The 20,469-nt window shown below is 47.1% G+C and overlaps 1 protein-coding gene across 2 annotated transcripts in view; it reads left to right on the top strand.

Annotated features, from left to right (window-relative positions):
• Positions 1 to 1,551: 1,551 nt before the first annotated feature.
• The window catches only part of CDH22 (cadherin 22), a 1,297,615-nt gene continuing 1,278,697 nt past the window's right edge, over positions 1,552 to 20,469 (top strand). The window contains exon 1 of one of the 2 annotated variants that reach the window (XM_069243533.1): positions 1,552 to 2,422. The gene's annotated coding sequence lies outside the window, so the exon portion shown is untranslated. The remainder of the gene's footprint in view (positions 2,423 to 20,469) is intronic. The other variant, XM_069243534.1, reaches the window with a different exon arrangement.

Genomic DNA, 20,469 nt, shown 5'->3' with positions numbered 1-20,469 from the left:
AAGATAGCGAGTGAGAGTGGAAAGTAGAGCGCTACAAAGGAGTAGAGAGGAAGACAGAGTGGGAAGATGCAAGGAAAGATTCACGGATAGAAAAGCAGTAGGGGAAAGTAAAGAGACAGAGAGTGAAGGAGGCAAGACCGATGTAGGAAAAAGAAGTGGGGGGATGCAAAGGGAGTAGAAATGAGTGGAAGGTGAAAGCTAACGTGACGAGGGAGCGGCGGGTGATGCTCAGGGGGTACCCAAGGGTTACAAGGGACTGAAAGGGTGCAGCGGAGCAGAAACATATCTTTCACTAGTGTAGCAGGTGCAGCAGCACCGATTTCCAGAGATATGCAGGGTCTATTTCTGCTGGCTGTTTTTTTACCACCTGACCACCTAGATGGGGTGACCGTTCCCCTTCCTTGTTAGGCCACTGCCCCGGACCAATGAAACAGGGAGGTGAGAGGCAGGGAAAGCAAAGAAGCAACGATCTCTGGAAAATGAGAAAGAAGTCGGGAGCCACTGGAAGCAGAGAACGAAACAATAACTTCTGGGATAAGGGAAAGAAGCACGGAGGGACGGGAGGGAATCAGGGAACATTGGCAGAGAGGAAAGAAGCAGTGGGCTTCACGGCAAATAGAAAGAAGCAGGGGCCAGTAGAATAAGGGAAAGAAGCAGGGACCTGAAGAAAGGGGAAACGAAGCAGGGGCCTAAAGGAGAAGGAAAAGAAGCAGAGACCTGAGGGAGGGGGGACGGAAGCAGGGATCTTTAGGACAAACGTAAAGAAACAGGTACCAGTGGCTAAGGAAAAGAAGCAGGGACGCGAGGGAGAAGGAAAAAAAGCAGTGGCCTAAAGAGAGAAGGAAACAAGAAGGGGTGACTGCAAGAAAGGAACAAGTAGTGTCTTGTAGGGAAAATAGAAGCAGGGGCCACGGAAAAGTAGGGGAAGAAGATTTAATCCGTAGGATAAAAGAAACAAGCACGGACCCAGGTGAGAACAGACAGAGGCAGGGACTATTGGGAGAAGAGAAAAAACAGTAACCTGTTGGTTAACTAAAAGAAACAGAGACCTAAGGGGAAAGAGAAATAAGAAAAGCCCATTATTGAAGGGAAAAACAGTGAAAAACGCAGGAACCTAATGGAGAAATGAAAGATGCAGGAACCACTAAAAAAATGGAATGTGACAGTAGGATATAGTGAATGAAGCAGGGGCCACGGGGAGAAGGGAAAGAAGCAGACAGCTAAGACGAGAAGTGAAAGAACAAAATGGCCCGCAGTATACAGAGAAAGAAGCAGGGCCCTAAATGATAAAAGAAATAAACATTAGTCTCAGGGATGAGAGACAGAGGAAGGCTTTATGGACAAAACAAAAGAAACCTCTGAGCAAATGAAGCTGAAGCTATCCTCTTGGGGTGGGGAGAAGCAGGAACCTGTGGTACAAGTCTGAGGGAAAGGGGAAGAGCGAAAACTTCTACGGGGCAACCAGGGTCGGCGCAAGACCATAAGCAAGTCTAAGAGAAAGGCAGGAACCTACAGAAACAAGTGAGAATCAGGAACCACCGGAATAATGGTAGCAAACGAACCTGATGGACCAGGGCGAGATGCAGCATCTTTAGAGAAAGGATGTTGAGGCAAGTGACTTCAGGCAGGGATGCGGCAGGGGAGGGAAGAAAGATCTCAGAGAGAAGACAGAGAAAAGGCAAGAACCGTGGGACAGCGGCTAGAAGCAGTGACCGCGGTGCCAGGGGAGACACGGGGCCCTCAGGGAGAGGCAAGAACATCACAGGTGGGTGTGAAAAGCAGGACCCCCAGGGCGAGCCAAGGCGAAAGGCAGGCACCTATGGGACAGGGAAGACTAGAACCGCAGGGACATGGTGAGAAGTGGGAACCTCTGGGACAGCGTGAGAAGCAGGGACTGAAATGACAGACACAGGAGGCGAGGGGACAGGGGTGTTGTGCAGCCAGAAATGTGAATGAGTTTCAGGTGATGGAAGCGCGTAGCCGTTCCGCCTGCTCTCCTCTTCCCAGACCCCCGCACTCCGTACCTCCTCCCTCCCCCCGCATTCCGTCGCCCGGTGTGCAGAGCCCCCGGAGCCGGAGCACCCCCACAGCCCGCGTCCCCCGCTCTGAAGTGTGAGAAGCCTCCGGCAGGGGGCGGCCAGGAGAGGGCAGCTCTCCCTCTCACACACACGCCGCCTCCTCAGACACGCTCCCACTCCCTGCTCCAGCAGGCTGGCTGCGCTCTGAGCCGGGAGCTGCCGCTGCCATCAGGGGATTCTGCGGGCGGCACCCGAGCCTCCTCCCCGGGACCGACCCAAGGGCTCTGCCGGCACCGAGGGACGTCGGGAGAGACCCCGAAGCACCGCTTCCCTCAGGCATCCTCCCGCCGTCTGAAAGTTAAAGTGCGGGCAGCGGAATTTGGGGAGAAGTGCAGGTGGAGAAGGTAAGAGGGACACTGCGCGCGCACTGTGCATGAAGCCTGCCTCAGAGGCTGCAGCAAGTTTGGGGGAGGGTAGGGCACCTGGGCACTGCCACCGCGGTGTCGGGGATATATATCAAGTGCTGGCTGAGATGTGTGGTGTGTGAACTGGGGTTTACTGCGGCTGACTAGGGACACATTGGCGCAGGACTGGCAGGTATCCTATGTCACATTATAATTGTGCGTATAGCGCCTATGGCGCGGCAGCTAAGCGCTTTCATTTAGACCTTGTTTGCGCGCATGCCTACTTAGTCAATCGATAACTGGCTGTAACAAGTGGGTCAGACCCCTGGGGTGCCATCGGAACACTTTCAAGTAATCAAGTCAGCTTACTAGAGGGTTTGAGACTGGAAAGGCCGTGCGGGCGGAAGGCAACAAGCATTATGCAAAACATATTGTGTTTTACTGCCGTGTAATGCTGTGCTTACTATTGTATGCTGTGTTTTTTTCAATGTCCCATAGCGCTGTGAAGTGTGACTAAGGCGCGCTAGCACCATATTCGCCTTCTGAGACTGCCTAGCCAGCAACATGAGCAGGTTACAAATGCCTAGTGTACAACCCATGAATTTATATGTATAACTGTAAAGTTCTTGCATACGTAAATACACAGAAGGCTCCCCTGAAATATTTGGGCTGCCTAAGAGGAATTGCAAAAAGTTATGTGGAACAACTTCTCTGCGTGTAAGGCGTGGTGGAAGGCCCTGCCAGATGCTTGTTACACAAGCGAATCAATGTGTGAATGAACGAGTGGCTGAATAGGTGAGATGATGGCGAGTCGAGTGGGTGGATCGGTGATGATTCTGGATGAATGGTTAATGAAGATTAAGGAGAGCTCTTGCATAAAAAGCGCCTGAAGTACATCACCTATAGGCGCTTCTTGGCTAAATATTGTGGAAGTGCTGGAGCCAGGAACGTAACAGGAGTGATTCTTGGCTGCACGTGTCCCTCAGCATGGAGCGACACTGTACCGGAGCCAGGGGCGGCGAGTGGGTCCTCTGGGGTGGGCTTGCTTGCTTGAATGGGCCCGTACTTGCAGGGCACAGTGCCCAGGGCTGTTGACCCGTAAACCCAGGGATTAATAGAATGATCAGGGATACCCCTTATGAGATTGGTGGGGTATGGGTTAGTACTGACTTCGCTGGGTTGTTTGAAAGGCCTCTTGCTGGGGTGCTGAGGTGGCATTGAGGCTTTGGGTATTAGGAGCAGCGAGAGGAGGGTCCTGTGATCCGATATCTGTCTGCAAATGCCAGGGGCGCCTTTTAATGCTGGGCAGCATTTAATGAGTACACGGTTGCTCACGGGGTGATGTCTTCCCTAACCCGTCAGCTTTTAGACCGAGTGAGTTACCCTTTATGTATTCCTTTGTGGTGCGTGTGTGATAGTGGGGATGTCCTGTTGGCATGTTTTCACTTGTGCCCAACACTGCGGCGCCAGTGACTGATTTTGCCACGTGTTTCAGTGTGGGCAGGACTCCGTGCTGGGAGTGAGACCCCGTCCACACTGACTGGGGCCGCTGTATATCAGACCAGAACGGACGAGACAGCCGACCTCATTACACTGCGCACAATAACTTCAGAAAGCCTCGGTATGGCACTGCCTTCTGGCACTAGAGATTTACCTTCTTTGCCACGTAAATTCAATCAGAGGTGCCCCACCAGATGTGCCACAGCTGCTCTGGAATGCCCTTCCTACCACGTCAGTATCTTTAAATTACAGTGCCACAAGAGATCCCCATTCTACTAACGCACGGGCCGGTGGAGGTCAAGCGACGTGCCACGGTGCAGTGCCCGGTCACACTGCACAACCACTGGGCTGGTACACTTTCCCGCACCCCCAACAAACTATCCTCCCTCCGACTCTTTCACTCGTCCCCTCCGTGCCCCCTATGTTCATCTCTACCTCCAACCCCCATCGCCGAGTCTGGCTGTTAAGACCTCCCCGGGGACTGCTGCCCTTCCAGTCTGAAGCTCACACATGGGACAGTACTGGCAGTGGGCACCAGAGAAAAATTCATAATAGACGAACGCCGTCCGGTTTTGCCAGAGCTTGAAATGGCTTTAAGTCAAGGTACTCACTATCACCGAGTAAGGACCTCTCTGCTTCTAAACTCCCTCCCATTTAATGTGATGCACCCCTGCTAAGAAGTGCTGGCACTCTCCCTTTTAAACTAAAGCCGTGCAGGCACTCAGTACGTGGCAGAACCTATTCGTTTAAAGCGCTGCGTTTTGCAGATAGCGCTTGTGATTTCTTAGTGTGTGAAGTACTGAAGCTTCGGTCCGGCAGCGAGAAGGTGGACCCTGCGTGTCAGGTCCGGCATTGGAAGTAATTATGGAAGTGCATCACCCTCGAATGATAATCAGTGGGGTGAGCGCAGGGTGCTGGGAGGCGGTCTGCAGCAAGTATCTAGCTGATGGCACCACTGCCTCGCCCCCTGTGACGCATGGGATCAGCGAGTTTTCCGTGGCCTACCACTGGTGCTGTGTGAAAAGAACAGGTGCTGTCAGCTTCAGGGAGCTGTGGAGCTCACTGTGCCCCAGTACTACGCTCTCCTGATCCGTGCCACACGCAGAGTAACCCCTCACTCCAATTGCTATGTGCCAGGAGCAGAGTGTAAGGCTCTCAAAGCACAGGTGGATTAGGTCGCCAGCTCGTGCTGTGCGCCACAAGCAAACCATCCCCGTCTCTGTGCAGTTTGGGGGGCGGACACAGCTAAGCATTGAGCAAACCACCCCTCCACGTGCGGCGTAAGACTTACCACATATCAGTAAAAAACGCGCCCTCTTCGTGCCGCATACCACGAGCAGGTAGTCCAACTCGCTGTGCAGTGTGCGGTTCACTTACACCAGTGACACAGCCCAGCACTCGTGCCACGTGCCATGACTGCCCCCTCACCCACCACCGTACAAGGTGGGCCTCACCGTGCCTCAGCGCTGCCTACCCCACGGATTGTGTGCATCGAGTAACCACCTCCTTCTCTGTGCAGCGTGTGGCTCAGCACACACCAGTGAAACAATTCATCCATCGCGCTGCGTGTCATGAGCAGGCTGCTTTCCTCTCTATAGAACGTGGGTCTCACCCTGCTTCAGCACTCTCACCCCCGGGGTGAGGGCCTTGATCTAACCCCCCACCCCCTCCATGTGCAGCGATGGGCACTGGTGCTAGTGTGAGGCTCACCGCGCACCACTGATTCCTCAGCCCTCCACTAAAGACGCGGCGTGATAAAAGATGCAATGTTCTCATTCTCCACCAGACACCTCTCCGTGGGTCCGTCTGTGAAACACTACTTGGGCGTGTCTCACGCACGTGCGTCTATAGCGCAGACTTTATGCCTCACTGTGAGGCGTTTACTATGAGCAGCCGCGCTGTCTGCGTTTGTTCCTCACGGGAGACCACTCGGCTCCGTACCTCTCCGCCGGTCATGCAAGGTGCATATCACAAGCAGCCTGCACTCCACGTTTCTCCAGACGTCGGGAAACGTCATATAGCTCATTAACTAGGCAGTCGGCGACCCTACAGTGGTCAGTACGTTAAACATACATCCTGCTTGTTTGAACGTTGTTGCTCATTAAAGAGCTGACAAAGTTGGCGTCCTAAGAGATGTAACTGGTCAGGATTCATGTTTTCGGGCCCGTGTTGTGCACTTCGCACACTGCCAGGAGCGCAGGACTGGCCTTACGCTCTGCGCACGCTGGAAGGATGGTTACGGATCACTGCACACGCTGCTAGCATGGGCACTGTGCGCTGCTCCCAGTGCTAGGATGGTTACCGTGCACTGTACACAGTGCTAGGCTCAGTATTGTGCCCAGCACACAGTGCTAGGTTGGGGCCTGTGAACAGCACACAGTGCTATGATGGTTGCTGTGCATTGTACACACTGCTAGGATGGGTACTGTGCACAGCAAACAGTACTAGGATGGGTACTGTGCACAGCACACAGTCCTATGAGGGGGTACTGTGCACTGTGCATAGTGCTAGGGTGGGTACTGTGCACAGCACACACCGATAGGATGGGTAGTGTGCACAGCACACACTGCTAGTATGGGATCTGTGCACTGTGCACAGTATTAGGATGGTCACTGTGCACTGCACGAATTGCCAGGATGGGTACTGTGCACTGCACGGATTGACATCATGAGCATTGAGCTTCACATTAATTGCCTGAAGCAGACACAATGCGTTCAGACTCCCATAACTAGCAAAACACATATACAGGGCGTCTTTGCTAGATGAAAACTGACCCGATTTGCAAATGCACACAGATTTTTCTAGCTGATTTGCTGCTTATTTTTGTCCCAGCCCGGCCCGGTGAGCGGGCTAGGGCCCGCCACGGACTGGCTGAGCTTTCGCAAGGTAAAAAGAAGTACAAATAAATATGATTATTGAACCAAGGCCCTGTGATACCCTATAAGTCTGCTGAAGGATTTTTTTTTTTTTTTTTAAAAGGTTCCCTGCAAGTGTTTTCTCTCTTACAGTCCAGAATTATCGTGACCCCCCCAGACAATCACACATGATATATATCTTTATATATATATATATATATATATATATATATATATATATATATATATATATATATTGCTTGATGACTTCAATTACCCTTTATCCAGTAAGACTGTGCTGATAATGATGTCATGCACTGCAATCTTTTTCTCAGTGATTAAACCACGCCTTAATTTACATAGGCCACGATTTTCTTCTTTTTATTTCTTAGCTACTGTCCATGCCACCCTGTTTATACAGCCTTCCTCCGGTTTGGTCATCCCACTTAAGTCACTATGTCAAATTTACCCAGCGTGCAATCAACTCAGCTGGATGTCTCCCAGTATGTATTTTAGACCAGTGGGCCAATAGCAAAGGTGTCATTTGTTTAGTGAGTGTGTGCTTGGCTGTCGTCAATTTATGAAATTGGTAAATGACTCCCCCCTTGACCCATTTGGTTGTTTATTAACAACGCACGGGTAGAGGGAGGTACTGTGATGTCCCGAGTACCCCTTGGTGTGATTCCCCAATTAATGTATAACCAAGATCATTTCTTGCAATCATTTTTCTCAGCATTCAACATCGCCAAATTGCAATGCTCCCCAAATGAGCAAAGGGAAACCACAAATGAAAAACAAACTACAGAAGACCTGGTTAAATCAGACACAGGCTTACATTGTCGATAAATTCACAGAAGCAAAATGCGTGTTTCTTGAAAACACACATTTTGCATTGACACTAACTCTATTGCTTTTCAGCTGTGTTTTCCCTTTCTTTCATTCGGGCCTCATTGCACTTTTTGGGTGTTGAACAGATGACCCGATTGGTGCGGGGTCCTCTCTGCGGCCCCCGTCCGGGTTATGGATTTGCACACAGCGCATCCAGGCAAATGACTGGATCAGAACACGGTTCTCAACAGGCCAGAATTTTCCACTCTGCTCGTGATATCCTCTCAGTAGCACCCTCACTGGACCTCGTTCTCTCCAGAGACTCTCCTTGTTCCCAGGCCGCACCAGTCTTGGGTTAGACAGAAGCTGGTGCTCAAGGCAAAGGCGCTTGATCCTCATGGGTGATGTCCCCGCATCCAGCGTGGAAATAATTTAGAACCATAGTCCCCAGTCCTGGTCACCACAGGCAGCACTTGTGTTGTACTCCTCTATGCTTATGTACAGCTTCAATTTGATAATTTAAGAGTAGCAAGCTCCCCTTTTTATAATCCATTTCCGGGGTACACTTGTGATTTAGTGCCTCTGCCTTTCGAGTTCATGTTCTGGGGGTATCCTACTTTGAAGTGCCCACTCCTTTGTGGTGCTCTTCCTCCAAAGAGCAGCCCATCACAGTAGGACCATCTCCAGTCTTGACAGTCCCAAGCAAAGGCCATGAGAGTGACTAGAGGTTCACTCACACCTGAGTGTCAGTCTCAGTGAACTGATCATCACAAGGTTACTGCGATGGTCTGAGTACCCACTGGTATCATTTACTCAAAGTATCGTCGTGATTAGTTATGTCACTGTTTGCAATCAGTGCTCAAACTACAAGATATGACCAGCACACAAATTAATTTATATCCAAGAGCAGTTCTTGCAATAACTGTTATTGACATGCAACAGGCCACAGCCCTACTCTTTATGATTCTCGTGTCAGCCCCATCTCCTTCCTCAGATGTGTTTAGACCCCTTTGACCAACAACTTCTTTTCAGAGTCAAAGAGCCCTTCTTGATGTGCGCTGATCAGCCTGGATCTTCCTTCATCCCACCCAGCTCTAGGGTATGCAGCAACCCACAAATCTATTTGGGGGAACACTCACCCCTCTTTCTGGAACTCCAGCAAGCCCTGGGCCTTCAAAAATGGAACCCGGGTCTTTCATGTGTTGGGTTCATTGCAAGCACACACACAAACAACACTGCACACACACATACTCACATACGCAGCCTCCAAATGACATCTATACATCCCACCACACTCATGCAACATCATGTGCTATCTCCTACATGCGGTACCAGTTCACTGGCCCTTACATAGCCCCGCATGTATACACAACTGTGCACACTATTCTCTGATGCACTGCCCCTCACCACAGGCACATATACATTCCAATGTTGCAGACAATCGAATGCAGATGTAGGGTGGGTTAAGCATTCAGTAGTGGAAATTTACCAGAGTGGGCAAGGAGGCACAACTACTGTGGCACAGATAAAAAGGCATGGTCATTCTACTGGTCACTAAAAGCTAAAAATACAATATGCTGCCACCACCACTCTCGTGCTACTTAGTTTCAAGTTTATTACTAAAGTGCGTAGTTAATCAAAACCATTATACTTAAAAGAGATACATCGAAACAACAGTGACATTACATTTTAAAATGTACATTGTTGCATGGTATCTGAGTAGCTTCTGGATCCTCAGATCTGCATGGTGTAAATTATGTAAGCGAGACTCATGAGGTGCTTCAGTTAGCAAAAACCTGTGTGAGGGAGTTAAATAAGCCCACTGCTCGGAGAAGTGGGTAAAAATTGCATCTTTGCCAAAAAGTAGTCTTCTGTCGTCATCTCAAAAAATTATAGACCCCGATGTCCATTTGTCAGCAATGCTCTGGTGACAACCTAAACAAAAAGAAAGAATTGTAGTGTTACTAAATTGATGGTGTTGGATCAATGAGTAGGTAAAAACAGTTGGCGCCACCGAGGGGCTTCATCATTAGCGACACTGCTTCTAATGTTTCTAAAGTTTGCTTTGGCCCTTAGGAGACTTCATTTTTGCCGCAAATAATAATAATCCAAGTTTTACTAACTCTGTATTTAAGTGGGTGTGAATACCTTCAATGGGGGTTTGTCCGCAAGTTCTTTTTCCAGCTTGAATGAAACCCTCTCGTCCCTGCTGCTTAACTCCCAGCAAAGGCAGTAGCTTTCACATCTTGAAGGTAGCACTATGGGTGCCTGTCTTGGACTACGCAGACTGCAGTAAATGAGAAAGGCCTTTGACATAGTGCACACACATTATCTGTGACCGTTCATGACAAAAAAGTTATTACCAATGATCCAGATTCCACAGCAGCTTGGGCATTCACAGCAGGGGTACACATCTATCACCATGCAAAGGACTTTCCATCCATTGCATTTCAGAATGCTGACATACATTTTCCGTAAGATGCTGCTAAGGGGTTTACAGCAGTAGTCACTACGTCAGCTTCAGCTGTTACTAAAATACGACAACAGCCTTGAGTTCATAGTTACGCTCCCATGGCTCACAGGGCTGAGGGAGTTTATTGGCAGGGAAACTCCATGCGATGTGTCGGTGTAATCCACAAATCTGACTTTTTGAGTCATAGTTCACTGACACAATTTCCTGCCTCCTCCACGGGGAATCGGCATGAGGAGTAGATTTCAACGTAAAATTGGGGAAGGGTGGTGAGGAGTAGCTATCAATAGTGCAGCAGTGCTTAATATGTCAATAAGAACGTGCCAGTGCCCAAAGCATTCCTCTTAAACGCACGTCTGCTGCAATTAAATGGGGGAACACGGAATACTGAGGCCGCGTAATCCTGAAGCCATCTCGGGCCTCTTTAATCCATATAAAGCCACTCCCTGCCCCTCCCGCTCACTCTTGCAGCTTTTTGCTTTCTCCCATTGTGACGCTTTTTCGTTTTTCTCTTCCTCCGTCTTTCACATATGTGTCTTTTGCTCGCAGCAAATATTTGAAGCAGAAGAATAAGCGCCGGCCTTCAAAAATAAGTGCCGGTGCTTCGCACCTGAAACTACAAGCACAAATTAAGCACTGCACCAGGTGCAGTAGCAGCAGGGATCGTTGACCTTAAGGAGCCCAGTGAACACCAACTATGGCAATATTTTACTACTCAGCTAGTGGACAAGGGGCCCAGTTTCCTTGATTGCACCATGGCCCACGGTACCTTTGCTACGCCCCTGCGGAAGGGGCGGTTGCCTTTACACTACTGCGCTTTATGCTTGATTCAGGGCATTAAGTGCTCGTTTCAGTGAGCTAGATAGAAATTCACCGTTGAAGTTCCGCGAATAAACTCCCAAAAACTCCAGACCACCCTTGAAATCCCGCAGTTCACAGGCTTTTAGGGACATTTTGCCACACAATAATAACAATATTATAAACGCGGAAGGTTTAAAAGATCGACATGTTTACCTTGACCCGAAGAAAGCTTCTGACTTCTTAACTCTAGGCATAATAGAAACTCACAAAGGACTTCTCCCTGTGACTCATATTCTGTTAAAAATTCTGAAATAAGGCACATAATGTGCTGTGTGGGTTATAAAAGCAGGTTGATTCCGTAATGAGCCGCTCGCACACATTGTTAGAATTGTACAATTCCTTGAGTGAACCGCACATTTCTTTATTTTCCTTCGCCCCACCCACCGCCAGTTTCTCCACCACTCCAGGCCTCATGCCCACACGGATACACAACATAATACTTAGAAAGCGCTACAGATCCGAAGGCATCCTAGCGCCGAGCAAGGCTTCGAAAAAGCAATAGAATAATAAGGGTTGCATGGGCCCTAATGTAACAAGTAAAATGGCCCCACCTGCTCCTGGATGGGGGGTAAAAGGCAGCTGTAACATCACTGGCTACCAGTGCCACTGCACCCGATGTACTAAAGACAGCAACACCCCCGCAAAGGACTGCTCACCTGTTCGTGTGGAACTGCTCTGAATGACGTACACTATCTTCATATTGAAAAGAGGCAGGGCTTCAAGTGGGCCGGGTCCTGCCGGTACTCAGCGCTAGCAGTTCTAAAAAGCAGGTACCAATATGGGTCCCTTTCGGGCTCTGCATCTTTGACCTCACCCTTCGGGGTGAAAAAAAAAATCGTAACTCGGCAGAAGTACAACCCTCCCTGACTTTGATGTACCTTCAAGAGACTCGTTATAGTGCGTTCACAGCCTCATCATTCCAGAATTGAGGCAATTATGGAAGGACAGGAAGAAGCAGCAAAGTAGTCGGGGGGCATTTTATGCTCTGCACAGATTTTTAGCTTACGTTTTTCAAAGCCATGCCCTAATTAAATCCCACTTAAAGCCCTGAAAAGAGGGACTACAAATCATTTAATTTTGACCTGGGTCAGATACCGGGTCATAGGCTTCTAGGCGCGAGAACATGCCTGGTGCATGCGGCATGGTTAATTTTCAGTCAGGGTTTTGATAGCATAGTTGTTAAAACAGACCTATTGCTTACATTTATATATCGAAAGGGCTTTGTGTCTACACCTTTCAACCATTGGCTTACCTTGGCCAGGCTGTTTCGCCCAGTGGCTTGAGACTTTGTGAATCATGCCTTGGTCCAGCCTACTGGAGAAGTCATCTCTCACCTAATGCTCTTGGCTGATTGGGCGCACTCGTTGTAGCTCCATCCTGTGTTTTACTCTACAGTGTTGATGTTGCATGCGGTATCAGTTTGAAGCCAGACCTATTGGCTTTGTCAATACTTGTTGCGTTAGGTTTGGGGGCTAAGAGTGCAACCTCTCCCACGAACCGTGCAGTGAATGTAACATCCTTAAGAGTTAACTTAGCTGGGCAGAGGTATTTAGCGAAAACATGAAGGTGCCCCTCGGAAGCGTTTATCTGGCCCTCAACCTAAAATAGAAAAGGTAGTTGAGGTAGGGAAATGTGCTCTACTCGGGGTTGGCACCCCTGAGGCCTTCACAACGCAAGGCAGGAGGATTCCTTTGGAGAATAACATATCACACACTTCACAATGACTTTAACACACTTGGTGCGATGCACCCCAGCACTACTTTTACAGCCCTGCACATTTATTAATCATGAAATCCGTGAATATACCCTACATCTTAAGGTAATACAGCAAGCAGGCTTGGATACTGCCTCATGGTGGCGCTAATGCACAATAAAAGGTCATAACATGACCCCTTTTTTAACGCAAATATCCTTGCACCGTCGCTAACAAATCCACAAAGTCCAATAAAACAACAACTGGGATGACATGAAATAGTTAGCATTTCTTTGTATGAGCTGTCCCACCCTGCTGTTTGTTTGTAATATTCCACAAAGTGGAGATGAGTGGTCCCATGGACAGTGATTCAGCTTGTTAAATAACAGCGGCTGGCATGTTTTGGGCTCATAATCCAACCGCCACACCCCCACCGCCGGCTACCCCACCCCGGTGCAACTCCTCAGAGCCCTTCGTAGTTGCTCAGAGACTGAGCTACCAAACCATTTCCATAGAAAACTGTTTGCAAGGAATTACTCGGGCTGAACCCACTAACGAGGACGGTACTGTCTAGTGACAGTGATGGTGTGCAAATATAGAGTGAACATGGTCGCCCCCTCACCTTCCCCGCAGCACCTGTGTTTTCCTCTATCAGGATGAAATTCATAGATTCTCTTACCCTTCCACCTCATTCGGAAAATTGCAAGAAAAATCTCACAATGACAGCAGGGTTCCGAGAGGCACAAACTCTGGTCTGACCAAGAGGCTGAAATGAACACAGACGCAATCCTAAAAGAGGACCGTTTCGCCTCCCCGTGGAATAACTGAGTTGAAGTTTTTCGACCGCAAAAAGTGTCTCAAAAGACCACTAACGTTTAGGTTTGAACGTCACACTCCCAATAATAGGAGGTTTTTCCAGCATAGGAAATGTATTAACTGTAATTGATAGCAAACAAGATAAGCCCAAGATGCCTGCAGTGACCAGTGACTCCTCAAACGCAGGTACTGGAACGATGTCATTTATTGGGAACTCAAATTATTTGACTGCCGCCCAGAGTGTCTGTCCAAATATGACTTTTATTTCATTTTTAGTTTTTCCCCCTGTGTTTCATTAAACAAACCAAAATAAAATTAAAGTCCTGGGGAGGTTGAAAAGTATGTATACACTCCAAGGGCACATCTGACTTCACTATCCTGTGTGTTAGGACTTCTGTATCCCGAGGCTACGAAAATAGACGTCAGTGTTTAAAAATGTCAACATTTTTGATAGCTCGGGAGGTCTCTATGGTGCTGAGGTCCTTGAGAATAGCCCTGGCTCATAATATCCTTTGAGAGTCATTAAGTCATAAGAAACTCCGTCTGCAGACGAGGACCCTAAACTGACACATATTTTTCATAATGTTTATCAAATGCTTTAAGCTGGAGACTTTTAGATTCCCCTGTTGCTCTTCATTTTGCTGTCCTATACTTCTAATGTGTTTTGTGTTATTTCTTTTTAAACTAATAATCCAGACAGAAAAGTCAAACTTATTGTCTTTATGGGTAATGTTAATTATATTCTGCTGTAGTTGTCCCCAGCTTCGCAGAAGTTCCCCCGAGCTTGGTCTTAGGTGCTTGATCAAGCTCCCAGAGGAATCTAGGTGTTTGAGGCCCAGCTTCCATTTCAAATCAAGTGCTGGTTTTGGAGGTCTATAGGTAACATATGCAGTCAAACTCTGTACTATTAGGTAGTCCCTGAAGCATCCTGGACCAGGAATCTGTCAAGCATTGCTTAACGCATGACTGAACTCACTTTTTTTTAACTTTGGGCCTCTTGTATCTTCAGACTTCATGGTGTGGGAAATGCTGCAGCCTGTCTGACTCTTGAACAGCAGAGATTTAAATTAGGTTTACGGGAATTGGCGACCAGGCTACATTAGCAGCCGGTCAAGAACAGCAAGTATTTCAATTAATTATGTGGTAACATTAGTTGGATACATGGTAAGACCATAATATCTAATTGAGAAGTTCGGTCTATATGGCAATAGATGATGCACGAAATTCAGCATTTATGGCATCCTGAAAGTTACAGTTCTCTGACAAAGGCTTGCACTTTGCTTGCCTTTATTCACTTTAATTTGATCAGTGGCAGTGTGATACTTCGTATGGTGGCTATTTTCGTAAGCTCTATTTAGAGGGATTGTTGTACTCTGACCTGAATAAATTTTTCATGGGCATCTATGGTCTGGAGCCTGTGGGGCAATCTGATTAACTGTGCACAGCTTTTCTATCCCACAGATTATCACTATCTATAATCTCTCTTTCACCTACATCCAAGCATGTTGGCTGCTTGGTGAATTTACCACTTCTGACCGTCTGCAAACCATACCAGGCACTGCCTACTTCAGTTTCCCCCCTTCCTCAACTGAAGCTGCCTTCTACTTATAGCCTATTTTTACTTCTTTAATTTATTTGGTTGTGAATTGTCCAAGCCAATCATACATCTTTCGGTCCTTCATTCATACTGGGACATCTTGAACCAGTGGTGAGTTATTGATAACCAAATACTCATGACAGGGGCTCTTCTCCTATAGCAAACCAGCATCTTAAGCAGCCTCTGGTGTATTTAGGGATGCTTTTGATTGAAAAAAAAGGATGGGAACACTTCTTCATGTTATTACAAATCACCAGCACTGGTAAATACAAAGGCAAAAATTATCAAATTTCCCTACTTCATTCTACCAAACAAATCTTGAAAGTTTGCATTAAGTGATTTTGCTTAAATGTATTTACCTTACCACGCCTCTCCTATGAAAAGAAATTTCCACCAAAGCCCATGGGAAGCATGTGTCTCTTAGAGAGACATTTTGTGGTCGAATCAGTCTTCTGCTGGTATCTTGCAAGACTTTTTTTATGCAAAGTATGCACTCTCTTAAAAAAGCTATGCAAGATACAGCCAAACCACACTTCACTATGAGTGTAATTTCGTAAAAATTAAATGGAATTTGATGATTTTTCATGACAAAAAATGTTCACGATTTTGGCCATACTTAGAAACCAGCAGCCGGGGGAAGTCAGCCCTGGCCACCTTGGATGCTTCAAAGTCTCCCGGTAGGCGGCAGCCTGAGTGTGAGACCGGAAAGAAATAGTGCCAGGTAATTGACCAATATGATTGGGAGGCTCCTCCTACCTCACTCCACTCCTGCCACTCATATCATTGTGGGAGTCTGTTGGTATCGTCCGTTCTCTCCTAGTTAATAACACAATAATCCATTTTGAATGAAAACAGGGGGCTGAGGTGGAAGCTGTACTTTGGTATATAAGACTGTACCTCAGCATATGAACATGCACCTGGCATTTCATTGAGGAATTTAAGCAGATATGTCTGGAACTCATTTGAAGGGCAACACCTAGTGTATGAGGTTATCTAGGCATGTAAGAGTGATTTAGCGTAACATGTCTGTGTTAGACCTGACAGCCTTAGGGTAGTCACCCCTAACTTTTTGCCTGCCTCCCTCCTCGTTTTTGGATACTGTTTTGCTGGTTTTTAGACTCTGCGCACTTTACCACTGCTAACCAGTGATAAAGTGTATATGCTCTCTCTCTGTAAACATGGTAACTTTGGATCATACCTGATTGAACTATTTAATCTACTTATAAGTCCCCAGTCATGTGCACTCCAGGTGCCTAGGGCATATAGATTAAATGCTACTAGTGGACCCGCAGCACGGATTGTGCCACCCACTTAAGTAGCCCCTTTTCCTTGTCCCAGGCCTACCATTGCTAGGCCTGTGTGTGCAGTTTCACTGCCACCTCGACTTGGCATTTAAAAGTACTTGCCAAGCCTAGAACTCCCCTTTTTCTGCATATAAGTCACCCTTAATGTGTGCCCTGGGTATCCCCTAGAGCAGGGTGCTGTGTAGGTAAAAGACAGGACATGTACCTGTGTAGTTATATGTCCTGGTAGTGTAAAACTCCTAAATTCGTTTTTGCACTACTGGGAGACCTGCTCCCTTCATAGGCTAACATTGGGGCTGCCCTCATACACTGTTGAAGTGGCAGCTGCTGATCTGAAAGGAGCAGGGAGGTCATATTTAGTATGGCCAGAATGGTAATACAAAATCCTACTGACTGGTGAAGTCGGATTTAATATTACTATTCTAGAAATGCCACTTTTAGAAAGTGAGCATTTCTTTGCACTTAAATCCTTCTGTGCCTTACAATCCACGTCTGGCTAGGTTTAGTTGACAGCTCCTTGTGCATTCACTCAGACACACCCCAAACACAGGGTACTCAGCCTCACTTGCATACATCTGCATTTTGAATGGGTCTTCCTGGGCTGGGAGGGTGGAGGGCCTGCCCTCACACAAAGGACTGCCACACCCCCTACTGGGACCCTGGCAGACAGGATTGAACTGAAAGGGGACCTGGTGCACTTCTTAGCCACTCTTTGAAGTCTCCCCCACTTCAAAGGCACATTTGGGTATAAAACAGGGCCTCTGCCCTACCTCATCAGACACTTGCTGGAGAAGAAACCGGAACCAGAAACTACATCCTGCCAAGAAGAACTGCCTGGCTGCTCAAAGGACTCACCTGTCTGCTTTCTACAAAGGACTGCTGTCTTGCTGTTGCCCTGCTGCCTTGCTGAACTCTTGTCTGGCTGTGAAAGTGCTCTCCAAGGGCTTGGATAGAGCTTGCCTCCTGTTCCTTGAAGTCTCAGGACCAAAAAGACTTCTTCCTTTCACTTGGACGCTCCGTGCGCCGAAACTTTCGACGCACAGCTTGTTTCGCGGCGAGAAAAACGCCGCACACCGACGCTGATCGACGCGACGCCCTCGGGGCGATCGAGACTTCGACGCACAACCTCGCAAGGACAAAGCCGCTCGACTTTCCAAGAGAAATCGACGCGACGCCCACCGTGAGTGCGAAACTTTGACGCACGGCCTCTCAAGGACAACGCCGCCCGACTTCCAAGGAGAAATCGACGCGACGCCTGCCGTGAGACCAAACTTTCGACGCACGGCCTCGCAAGGACAACGCCGCCCGACTTCCAAGGAGAAATCGACGCGACGCCTACCGTGAGATCGAAACTTCGACACGCAGCCCCGCAGAACGACGCGCAGCCGGAAAACAAGCAGGAGAATCCACGCACAGACCCGGGACCTCTGGTAATCCCCGCGATCCACAAAAAGAGACTGTCTGCGCGCCGGAAAACGACGCCCGACTTCCCCGCGTGGAAAAGACCGACGCAAGTCTGTGTGTGCTGAGGAGAAATCGACGCACACACCCCTTTTTCCACGCATCTCTTCTCCTGTGGCCCTCTGAGGAGATTTTCCACCAGAAACCAGGTACTTTGTGCTTGAAAGACACTGTATTGCATTCTAAAGACTTAAGACACTCTATATCACTTCCCTGTGATATTTCTACAATTTTCCATTGCAACTTTATTCTTTTTGACCTACAATTATCCTGATAAATATTATATATTTTTCTAAACACTGTGTGGTGTATTTTTGTGGTGCTATATGGTGGTATTGTATGATTTATTGCACAAATACTTTACACATTGCCTTCTAAGTTAAGCCTGACTGCTCGTGCCAAGCTACCAGAGGGTGGGCACAGGATAATCTTGGATAGTGTGTGACTTACCCTGACTAGAGTGAGGGCTTTTGCTTGGACAGGAGGTAACCTGACTGCCAACCAAAAACCCCATTTCTAACAGTCTGTCTTTACCCTATCATAAGAAGCTGCCCTGGAAATATGTAGTCAGTACTGGGCATGTGAGGTTAAACCTTACAAGTCTGCATCTGGTTAATGAGCAATACCTTTGTTTACATATGGAGGCATCACCAGGGCATGTGATCATATCAGAGTATGCTTGGGCACGTGATGGGAGTACATGATCATGGACTACCGTGCTGGGCATCTGAGGGCAGCAAATGAACATGTAAGGCTGCACTATGTGCATTACAGCTAGTCGTTGGATATATAAGTCTGTAGCAACCAAAGCTTTCACTGTGTATCTATGTTGTGCCTCAGACTTTACCACACACAAGGACCCCTGCCTGGGTACTGATGTTCTATTTAAAATTATAGTAACTCTAGCTGGGCATTTGAGACTAAACCTGCCACAAGATGGCTACAATTGAACAGTTCAGGTTAACAGTAGTTAACAATAGTTGTGTATACCATGTAATCAGGGCCACTGGAATTATGTTGCAGAGGAGAACTAAATTATGCATCAACAAAAGGCAATTCATGCAGCAAAACGAGGCACGTTTCACCTCATTGGTTTTGGTGTCACACTCAAAGACTTTAATGAGCAACCAAAAATGTTCACTGCGCGGCAACAACTGTCACCAGGTTTTTAGCACTTGAAGCTGTAAGTGACATACAGTAGATGGAATAGATGTATGAGGACTGTGCTTACCAGCGATGCTTTACCCAGGACTGTTTGGCCTGGCACGGGCATATGCTGGGCATAGATGGGCACATACACCTGTACCTGTCACCTGATGGCAATACCTTGTCATTCACAGGTGTACTTGACATACATTGGCAGTGTGTAATAGTGAATTTAGATTTTAGAATCTTGTGAATGGAACGTTTTCTGTCGGCTTACGATCAGAAGCGTTTTGTTCGTTAGGAGCGTGTTTGAGTGCTCCAATAAAGGTTACTTGCTTAAGGACATCGTTGTTCCTGGTGTCATTTGATTACAACATTTTGGCGACGATTTAAAAACCAGGAGCACTCACCACAGACTCGAGGATTTTCACAATATTCAGCAATTTGTAGATGGCAGACGGAGACGGTTTAGGAGTGTTTAGGAGTGTTCCTGCATTCCGGTGATGTTGGATTTCTAGGAGGATAGATTCAAAACTTTCAGGAACTGGAAGTGGTGAGGCAGAACATTTTTTTTTATTTTTTATTTTTGACTGAACTGCATACTATTTCTCAGAATTGGCAGTTGTTTGGCAGCCATCTTAGAGACAGTGTTGTTCGTATGAAAGATTAGTAAGAGAACAACGTCATGAATCGGCGGCCATCTTAGGTTAACAAGTTTTTTTTGGTTTTTTTTGCAATTTCAAAGTGAATTTTAAGGCACATTATCGCAGTTTAAAAATAAAACAAGAAGAAAAACTTTTTCTATCCTTGACTATTCAGTCATAATGAATAACATTTGTGGTAATCCTCCTCCGCCATTTTTAAACTCTGCTAATGAGGCTACTATGAAATGGGAAAAATGGTTCAGACATTTTAAAAACTACATGTTGGCAATTAATGGAGATTCTTTTGAATCACACAGAAAAAAAGCGTTACTACTCAATTTAATTGGCTTGGAAGCTGAAGACATCTTTGAGCATCTACCTCCAGTTTTACCACCATCTGGCACAGACGCTAGAGATTATGACTGTTTTTCAGAAGCTGTAGATAGGTTTAAAAAAAGGTTTTCAGAGGAACCACACATTGTTATGGAAAGGTATAAGTTTTTCACACGTCATCAACAACTTAATGAGTCAGTTGACTCCTATATTTCTGCTTTACGAATTTTGGCTGCAGACTGTGAATTTGGAGAAACAGCGGATATTTATATTAGAGATCAGTTAATTATTTTCTGTTCGAATAAAAAGATTCAGGAACAATTGCTTAGACAACGCAATCCCACTTTGAGAGAAGCAATTGACACGGCTAAGAGTGTTGAATGTACAATAAAATCTTTCAAAGCCATTAATGTGGATGACATTAACAAAGAGATTGCAGCTGTAGCTTTAAATGATACAGAGAAATATGAGGCTAGTAACAAAGGAAAATTTTCTAAAGGAAAACAAGTCAGTATTAACAAACAAATTTCAGGATACAA

The sequence above is a fragment of the Pleurodeles waltl genome, chromosome 7 (assembly GCF_031143425.1).
Source record: "Pleurodeles waltl isolate 20211129_DDA chromosome 7, aPleWal1.hap1.20221129, whole genome shotgun sequence".
NCBI classification, from domain to species: Eukaryota; Metazoa; Chordata; class Amphibia; order Caudata; family Salamandridae; genus Pleurodeles; species Pleurodeles waltl.
Note: the sequence above shows the minus strand (reverse complement) of the source record. Positions and strands in the feature narration are given on the sequence as shown.